At 32.3% G+C, this 8,336-nt stretch overlaps 1 long non-coding RNA gene across 2 annotated transcripts; it reads left to right on the plus strand.

Annotated features, from left to right (window-relative positions):
• Window positions 1-5,177: 5,177 nt before the first annotated feature.
• LOC109153862 lies at window positions 5,178-7,110 on the plus strand. 2 transcript variants are annotated; one of them, XR_002049621.1, is made up of 4 exons: window positions 5,178-5,349; window positions 5,435-5,509; window positions 6,718-6,876; window positions 6,997-7,110. It is a non-coding gene; the product is annotated as an uncharacterized LOC109153862 (long non-coding RNA). The 2 variants fall into 2 exon arrangements; XR_002049622.1 differs by lacking the exons at window positions 6,718-6,876; window positions 6,997-7,110 and adding an exon at window positions 6,209-6,446.
• The last annotated feature ends 1,226 nt before the right edge of the window (window positions 7,111-8,336 follow it).

Here is an 8,336-nt window from a genome sequence, read left to right on the forward strand (position 1 = left end):
AAAGTTTTGGGGAAAAAATGGATTAGGATGATTTTGTTTTTAATTATATATAGATAAATTGATTCTATTTCATTTTTTAAACAAAATATTCCTTAAAGATTAATAGTAAAATGAAGCTAACTTATTAATAACCGATTCTATTACATTTTTTTACGTAGAATTTTTCTTAAAGATTAATATCTACAATTTTAATAAAAGCGAATATTGTTAGACCCTTAACCGGAACAAAAAAAAATGTCGGTACGCCACATGCTCAACAAAATTGTACTTTGCGTAGCCCTTCTCCTCCACTTTACCCCGATGAAGACTGCCAGCCACCTTACTAGAACTCAGATTCCGTAGCCCTTCTCCTCCGGTCTACCGCGATGAAGACTGCCCGCCGCCTGAGCCTCCTTTCATCGGCAATGATGGGTGAGCATAGAAGCACAGCCGACCGCGATTAAGGATGGAGAAATCCAGCGGAGAAGCACAGCCGACCGTCAATTACGAGAAGCACCGCCAATTACGAGAAACAAGAAGAATCACACACCAGCGAAGAAACAAAGTAAACAAAGCCGATTTGGTCTCTTTGCGTCTGGTATGCAATTATTTACAATTATGCAGAGATTGAATTACATCTATGGCACTGATTTGAATGGTTTGACAATAATTCAATTCTTGTAAAGTTTCATCTTTGATCTATGCATATGCAATCGCATATTAGTGGTTGAAAAGTTACCATATTTGCTATGAAAGTAGGGGTAGCTTGAGTGGAATGCAAATCTGTGATATTTCAGATGGGTTTTGCTTCGATGTGGAAGTAAAAATTTTGGGTAGCATTTTCTCAAATTTGCTGGGACTTAATTAGTTCATTTGAAAAAAGTGCAGAATTTTGGAATGGTTTGGATGTATGTTATAGTTTTTGCTTTAAATTTTGTTTTAATTTGCTTCAAACTAATTCTTAGTTAAGTATGGCATTGCTAGGTTTTAATTTGTTCTAAGTATAGATTATGAGTTTATTGAGGCAAAATCACATCAAGTATAGATTATGAATTACTCCAATTAATTCAAGCATACCAAGTATGAGTTTCTGTGATCTTGCAGAATTGTCAATGCATTGCTTTTGCTTTAATTTTGTCTATGCATTACTTGAGATTTGCATCATAAAATTAAGTAGATCAGATTCTATGTTCTGCTATGAGTGTATTGTTGATGATGAAGGTCAATTAGAAAAGCTTTTCTGGTGCCATGGCAGGTTGATTTCCTTTTTGTCCTGAGTGAGAGTGAGTAGTAGAAATCTGGAATTGTAATTTTCTATTGCCTATCTTACTTCTCATATTAGAAATTGCTATGAACACAACTTGCAAGCAGATACACAGGGTGGATATTCTTACAGTATGGCTGATGAGAATTCTGTTAGTCAATAATAATGCTAACATTAAACTGAACATTACGAGTAACCTGTCCTCGTATAGCGGAAGCTTTAGGATCGCCCGAATCTCTCCAGCCATGGTTGTGGAAATTGCCTCTGGAATGGTAAACCTATAGAAAGTGTTTTGTCTACCACTTCTCTCCCGAATACGTGATGGTGCGTGTCCTGAACTCGGGAGCTGTGGGAGGACTATTTTGCTTAGAAGCCTACATGCCATCAACATAGGCAGATATTCAGTTAAAGCTTAACTGAATATCTTGAGTTGCATAACAGATTAAGTCACTAATTGACTCAATCTCCTACTTGCACCACAGCCACCCAATAATACAATATATTATAATATATTGTATTTAGGGAAAATACTTACAAATTCAGTATGTGATTCTAATTCAGTAGGTGATCATAATGGAAGGTACCTACCTCTGTTCTGCTAATGTTCAGCTTACTTGCCTCTAGACTATGGAAAGTAAACATGCTTGATTTGAACTCTCATGTTGTGTCTTTTGTAAGTACATATTCTTACTATGCATCTTCAACTTTTTTTAACATCTAATTTTGATAGTTAGATGATGCAATGCTTTAATGCTTTCAGCCTTTGCCCATTTAGTTAGTTGCTGGTTAGTACTAATCTCAATTTACCACATAATAATTAATCAAGACTGTAATGAGTCGGAGACTAAAATTAAGGTATAACCAAATTACCAATAATGTAAAGGCAATATAACTATGTACATTGCTTACCATTAAGAAAACAGAATATTATTGTTAAGGCCCTGAAAACTATTAATAGATTAAAAATATAATTAACTTAAATAATAGTTATAATTCTTAATGGCCAAAACAATAATTATAAGTCTTAATGACTTCAAATGGTAATTGTAATCCTTAGATACTTAATGACTCAAAATCAGACAAAAAACAATAATTATAGCACTAAACTGCTTAAGTCAGGCACATAAACCTTAATAGCCCAAGTTAATTATAACATGAATAATAAATGTTCTAATATGGAAATAGATCCAAACATTATATTATCACCAACGATAAATACCGTTATCAAAAATACGGTAGTTAGTAATAATTGAACCTTAATAAACATGTTATAATCAAATAAAAGTGCTACAATTATTATTAAAATATCAATCAAAGAGGTGGAATTCATACTTTAATGACCCAGATAGGTCCTAAATGGCTTGTTCAAAATAGGTTTTAAAGTCCCAAGTAAAAAATAGGACTAAAGTATGCTCAAAATTAAATGAGAAACCAACAAACTAACTTAACAGGCTATATTGTCCAAAATTAGCCTAAGGATCCAAAATTGAATGATATTTAATATGAAGGCTATGAATTAATAATATGCTATATCCAATCTTAATATATGTTTTTCTATATGTACAATTATAATGAAATAATTTATAAATATACAAAGCATGTTTGGATTTTGCATATTAATATATTATTAACTCATAAATCCTAAATAAATTGTAATAATTTAGGCAATTTAATATGCACATCAATATTAAATTAAAATTCAAGTAGCAAATTTAATACTTAATATTTGCTCAAAATTGAATAATAATTTAATAATGTCAAAATTGAGAGAAAACTAAAAGACATTAATACAACTCTCAATATTAAATTAAAATTCAAATAGCAAATCAAAACTTAATATTTGCTCACACATTGAATAATAATTTAATTGTGACAAGAATTACTGTAATTGTATTAATAACGGCAACAATTCAATCACAAATAATGCCACAATTCATCTGATCTCAATTTGAAAATTTTAATGCCAAAATTAAAGAATAACTAAAGGGCATTATTATTTCAAAATTAAGCAATTATTAATATTTACCATTTACCAAAAATATTTACAATATTAATTAAGGTAATATTAATATGGCAATATTAAACTAAATAATTACCAATTACCAAAATTAATATATATATAAATATAAAATTATTAAGTAAGGCAAATATAAATATATGGTAAATATATAAATATAATTGCATGAAAATAGGAGATGTAGCGTACCATCAGCTGTCTTCTTCTATATTATCCGGAAAACCAGCGAAGAAGAGCGAACAAAAAGGAAGCTACCGACGAACAAACGAGCTTTCTCCATTGATGTCGTACGTCGCTTAGGCGAAGAAGTCGCCACCCCACGGCGCTGCTACTACGCATCGGAAGTGGAAGAGATACCGGCGACCATCCATAAATGCTGCCAACTATCTACCTCCCTCAATGCGGCGCAGTCGTGCATCCATCTTCTCCGCAGCAGAGTTCCGCGGAACCAGCGCCGCCTGATCAGAACCACGGAAGAGGCCGCCTGATCAAAACCACGGAAGAGGCCGCCTGATCTTGAGGAGCAGCGAACGGAGAGGGACAGAGGTGGCCGGAGCTAGTTTGAGAGAGACCGCAGTAATAAGCCGGGAACCCAGCGCACCTCCGCCGTCTGTCAGGAGTCTTCCACTGAATCGCCGGGAAACCAGCGATGATGCCGGTGAAGAATCAGGGAAGAAGCAGCGATCGGACCAACGCCCTCCGCTTTTCTCAGCCAAAAAAAAAAATAGGCGGTGGTAAGCGTCAAGAGTCTGATATATTTAATTTCAGAATTCAAATGAAATTAAAAAAAATATGCTGAATGCTCATAATTAAATTCCAAGCAGAACCAAATTTCGAAAAACAACATATACAAAAAATAATGTATATGATATTAGTTTTCGGAAAAAAAAAAAACAGATTTTGTATCTAACAATACAAACAACCATGCAGAGATTTTTCTGGCTTTGATACCAAATGTTAGTCAATAATAATGCTAACATTAAACTGAACATTACGAGTAACCTGTCCTCGTATAGCGGAAGCTTTAGGATCGCCCGAATCTCTCCAGACATGGTTGTGGAAATTGCCTCTGGAATGGTAAACCTATAGAAAGTGTTTTGTCTACCACTTCTCTCCCGAATACGTGATGGTGCGTGTCCTGAACTCGGGAGCTGTGGGAGGACTATTTTGCTTAGAAGCCTACATGCCATCAACATAGGCAGATATTCAGTTAAGCTAGCTTAACTGAATATCCTGAGTTGCATAACAGATTAAGTCACTAATTGACTCAATCTCCTACTTGCACCACAGCCACCCAATAATACAATATATTATAATATATTGTATTTAGGGAAAATACTTACAAATTCAGTATGTGATTCTAATTCAGTAGGTGATCATAATGGAAGGTACCTACCTCTGTTCTGCTAATGTTCAGCTTACTTGCCTCTAGACTATGGAAAGTAAACATGCTTGATTTGAACTCTCATGTTGTGTCTTTTGTAAGTACATATTCTTACTATGCATCTTCAACTTTTTTTAACATCTAATTTTGATAGTTAGATGATGCAATGCTTTAATGCTTTCAGCCTTTGTCCATTTAGTTAGTTGCTGGTTAATTATGGTATGTATGCTAAATGCTCACTACCCCCACCTTCTAAGGCACCACCTCACACATAAAGGCTCGTGTCTTTATCACTTTGTTCCTACCTTATTACAATATTATCTCTCATGTTGAAATTTGTAAATATAAATTCTTTGAGCTGTTTCCTTGTAAACTTTCTATTTACTGCCACTCTAAAATATTTGTTTTCACTTGTGGGCTATTTGGAAGTTTACGGGAGAGAAGTCAAGTGGAACAACTTGTCAGATATATAGTGGAAGAGGCTGCAGATGAAACTGAGAAAAAACGAAAATTTAAGTGAGTTACTTAAAAAATATCTTTGCCCTGCCTATTAATTTCTTGCATATTTACATTATCTTGAATATGTTGTATTGTTCTAATTTTTTTTTTGGGTTCATGTGGGTGAATATGTTTCCTTTTATTGCTTGTGAAATTTTTACTTGTGAGGTTGATATAATTCTCAAAGCTTTGGTTGATGATGAAGAGGTGACAATACATGTTTTCACTGTGCTTTATTTATTCTTATTTGGAAGAAAATGCTTTTAAATAGACTTTTAATTTTTATTGGCAGCTAATGAACTTGCTATTCTCATTTTTGGAACCTGTGCGTCCTCACAGTGCTCTGCTGGCTGGTTACTTCAGCAACGTATCTCATTAAATTAGATGATGGTATTTTGTTTCACTTCACTTTTCTGAACATGGATTGACTGTTTCCTGATGCCTTTTTTTTTTTTTTTTTTTTTTTTTTTTTTTTTAATTTATTGGGTGGGGTGAGGTGGTGAAGGTGGTAGATGTCTTTCCTTAGGGGGAAGTGGTGCTTGCATCATAACTTGCATGAAAACCCTTACAAGATCAATGAATATTGAGGGCTGGCCTTCCATAAGAGGGAAGCCAGGTATGATATTTTGGTAGGGAAGGCATATTCCATAATCTTAAATTGCAGTAATAAGTTGTACTGTGTGGGTTCTTGATATGTTTGACTTGTGAAAACAGTAGATTTTACGTTATACTCAGTAGTATATACATTTGCTATTATATTTATTTTGATTTGATGCAATACAAATGATCATGATATGTAGTGTTCTTTTGAGTCTTTTATGTATACTACTGTAAGGATAGTTGATTACATTCTAATAACCTTGTATCCCCGTGTCCCCGACTTTTCCCTATTTAACGCAAATGATGCCCATTAGGGGTTCTGTGTGGACTTATTTTTTCTATGGAATTGATTTTGTAGGCTTTAGAATTCACAGCTAAAAATGCAAAGGTATATGTATTATTCACACCTATAATATAATAAATGGTTTTTCCGTTTTGTGTTGCACACTCCTTTATTTATATATAGGGAGCGGTATGCTTGTAATGAGAGTCTACGTGCAGAGAGGAACTTGAGACGCCGAAATACTTACGCAACAATGGATCCTGCTAACGAAAAACGTCGCGGCAAAAGTACATTATGAAATCAGAGTAAATGTTATAATAATGAAAATAATAACTAAGCACATGGTCATACAATTATCTCAAACAGCAAACTGTGATTCCCCACGTGTAATAAAATATAAAATAATATGAATTATATACACACTCACTCGCACACATTATTTTAAAAATACATTTCTTTTGTATATATTATTAGGGGAACAAAGCATCGTGCTACACTATATGCATTAAAACGATGTCGAGACTACAATGACGTTGCAATAAAACTTGCAAATCCAGAAACTGCAAAATTTTTTACAATTGCTAATATCCCTCCATCAATTGATCTGGTATATATATAATAGGTTTTACACAATAATTCAATATTTTATATTTAACATTAATATTCATTTTTTTACTCATGACAACTTGTAGATTAAACCTGCTTGGATAAAAGGGAAAATCAGCTTTAAGCATCGGATAAAAAACACATTGTACATTGGATGTAGTCATTGTATGAAAAAGGTTTACGCGGAAAGTGAAACAATTTAATTGCATGCATTGTGGTGAATTGAATGCAGTGGGAACACCACGGTAAGTAACAATTTTTATACACAGTTTTTTTTTTTTTCTTTTTTGTTAGAAGGAGGTCAGTATCAATTTAATCATTACACAAACATAATACAACAATGCTAATCTAAACATTCATAATAGGTGTAAACTGGATGTGGAAATTACTGATGGAAGTGGATGCCTTGTTGCATCTGTGTTTAGGAAATGTGTTGAACAACTATTACTCTTTACGAGCAAACAAGTTATGCAATTGGAACAACATGTATTCATCCTTTACCACCCACAATCACTCATGTTTTATAGTAAATTAACCTATGACTAACTACATAAACATCTTGCAGGGTCAACAGCTACGATTTTAACATATCAATAACCGCTTACAAGATGAAGAATATATAATACAATTGAGGTCTCAATCCTACACACAACAAGGCAAAAACATGATATCATATACCATAACATCATTGCACGATTCATTGTCATTCACTACCACGAGTAAACAACATGCAATAAACACACAACCAGCAAAAAGGAAACTCAACTTCACTAAAGATGGAAACGAAGAAGACAATTCCGAGCCTCAACAAACATGCACTAAGAAAAATAAATTTTACTCTGCTCAAATTACTACTCTTTTCATTATAGATAGTCAGCTTTAGTTAGTGGTTTATTTGTTTTTACTTACTTTAATTCTATTTTAGCTATTTCAAATTTCTTTATTTTTTATTAAAATATATAAGCACTAAGATTATTTCTTTATCTTTTATTCATTTCGCATTTTTCTTTCTCTCATTATTATATGAATACTTTAACCAATTAAGGAACACTAATTTATAAATACACATTGGGCATTGGTCTAATCGCGCAAAGCGTGTGTCAAAACTAGTAGTAAAATAAGGCTCAATTTTTATGCAAAATCTGTCCTAAAAGATTAATAGTATCTTAATGATTCTTTTTCTTATACTGCTTATTGATTCTTTTCCATTGTTCAGAGTGTAGAAAAAATTCACATGGCTAACATTTTCTTCCATTCATTTATATTTTTCCATATTATTATTAATTTCCTTCCCAATATTATTCTATATTGTTTTGGCGTACGGCTTCCTTCCATTCATTTCTATTTTTTCATATTATTATTATTTTTTTAGGCGGAAACTTGTAAATGAGGATATTGTTTTTATTAATTAATATAGAATATAGATTACCAATTAAAATTAAAGTTTTTATTATAATTGAACAATAATATTACCAATTATTATTTGAAGATTTTGTAAAACAGTAAGTAAAATTGTATTACGGATAGGAAAATATATGTACTTTAATTTAAATTTAAATTATTAATAATTAATTCTATTTTATTTTTTAAAAAAATCTTCCTTAAAGATTAATAGTAAAATAAAGCTAAATTATTAATAACCGATTCTATTACATTTTTTACACAGAATTTTTCTTAAAGATTAATGTAGTAAAATTAAGTTAAA

Source organism: Ipomoea nil, unplaced genomic scaffold, assembly GCF_001879475.1.
Source record: "Ipomoea nil cultivar Tokyo-kokei standard unplaced genomic scaffold, Asagao_1.1 scaffold2555, whole genome shotgun sequence".
Lineage (NCBI taxonomy): Eukaryota > Viridiplantae > Streptophyta > Magnoliopsida > Solanales > Convolvulaceae > Ipomoea > Ipomoea nil.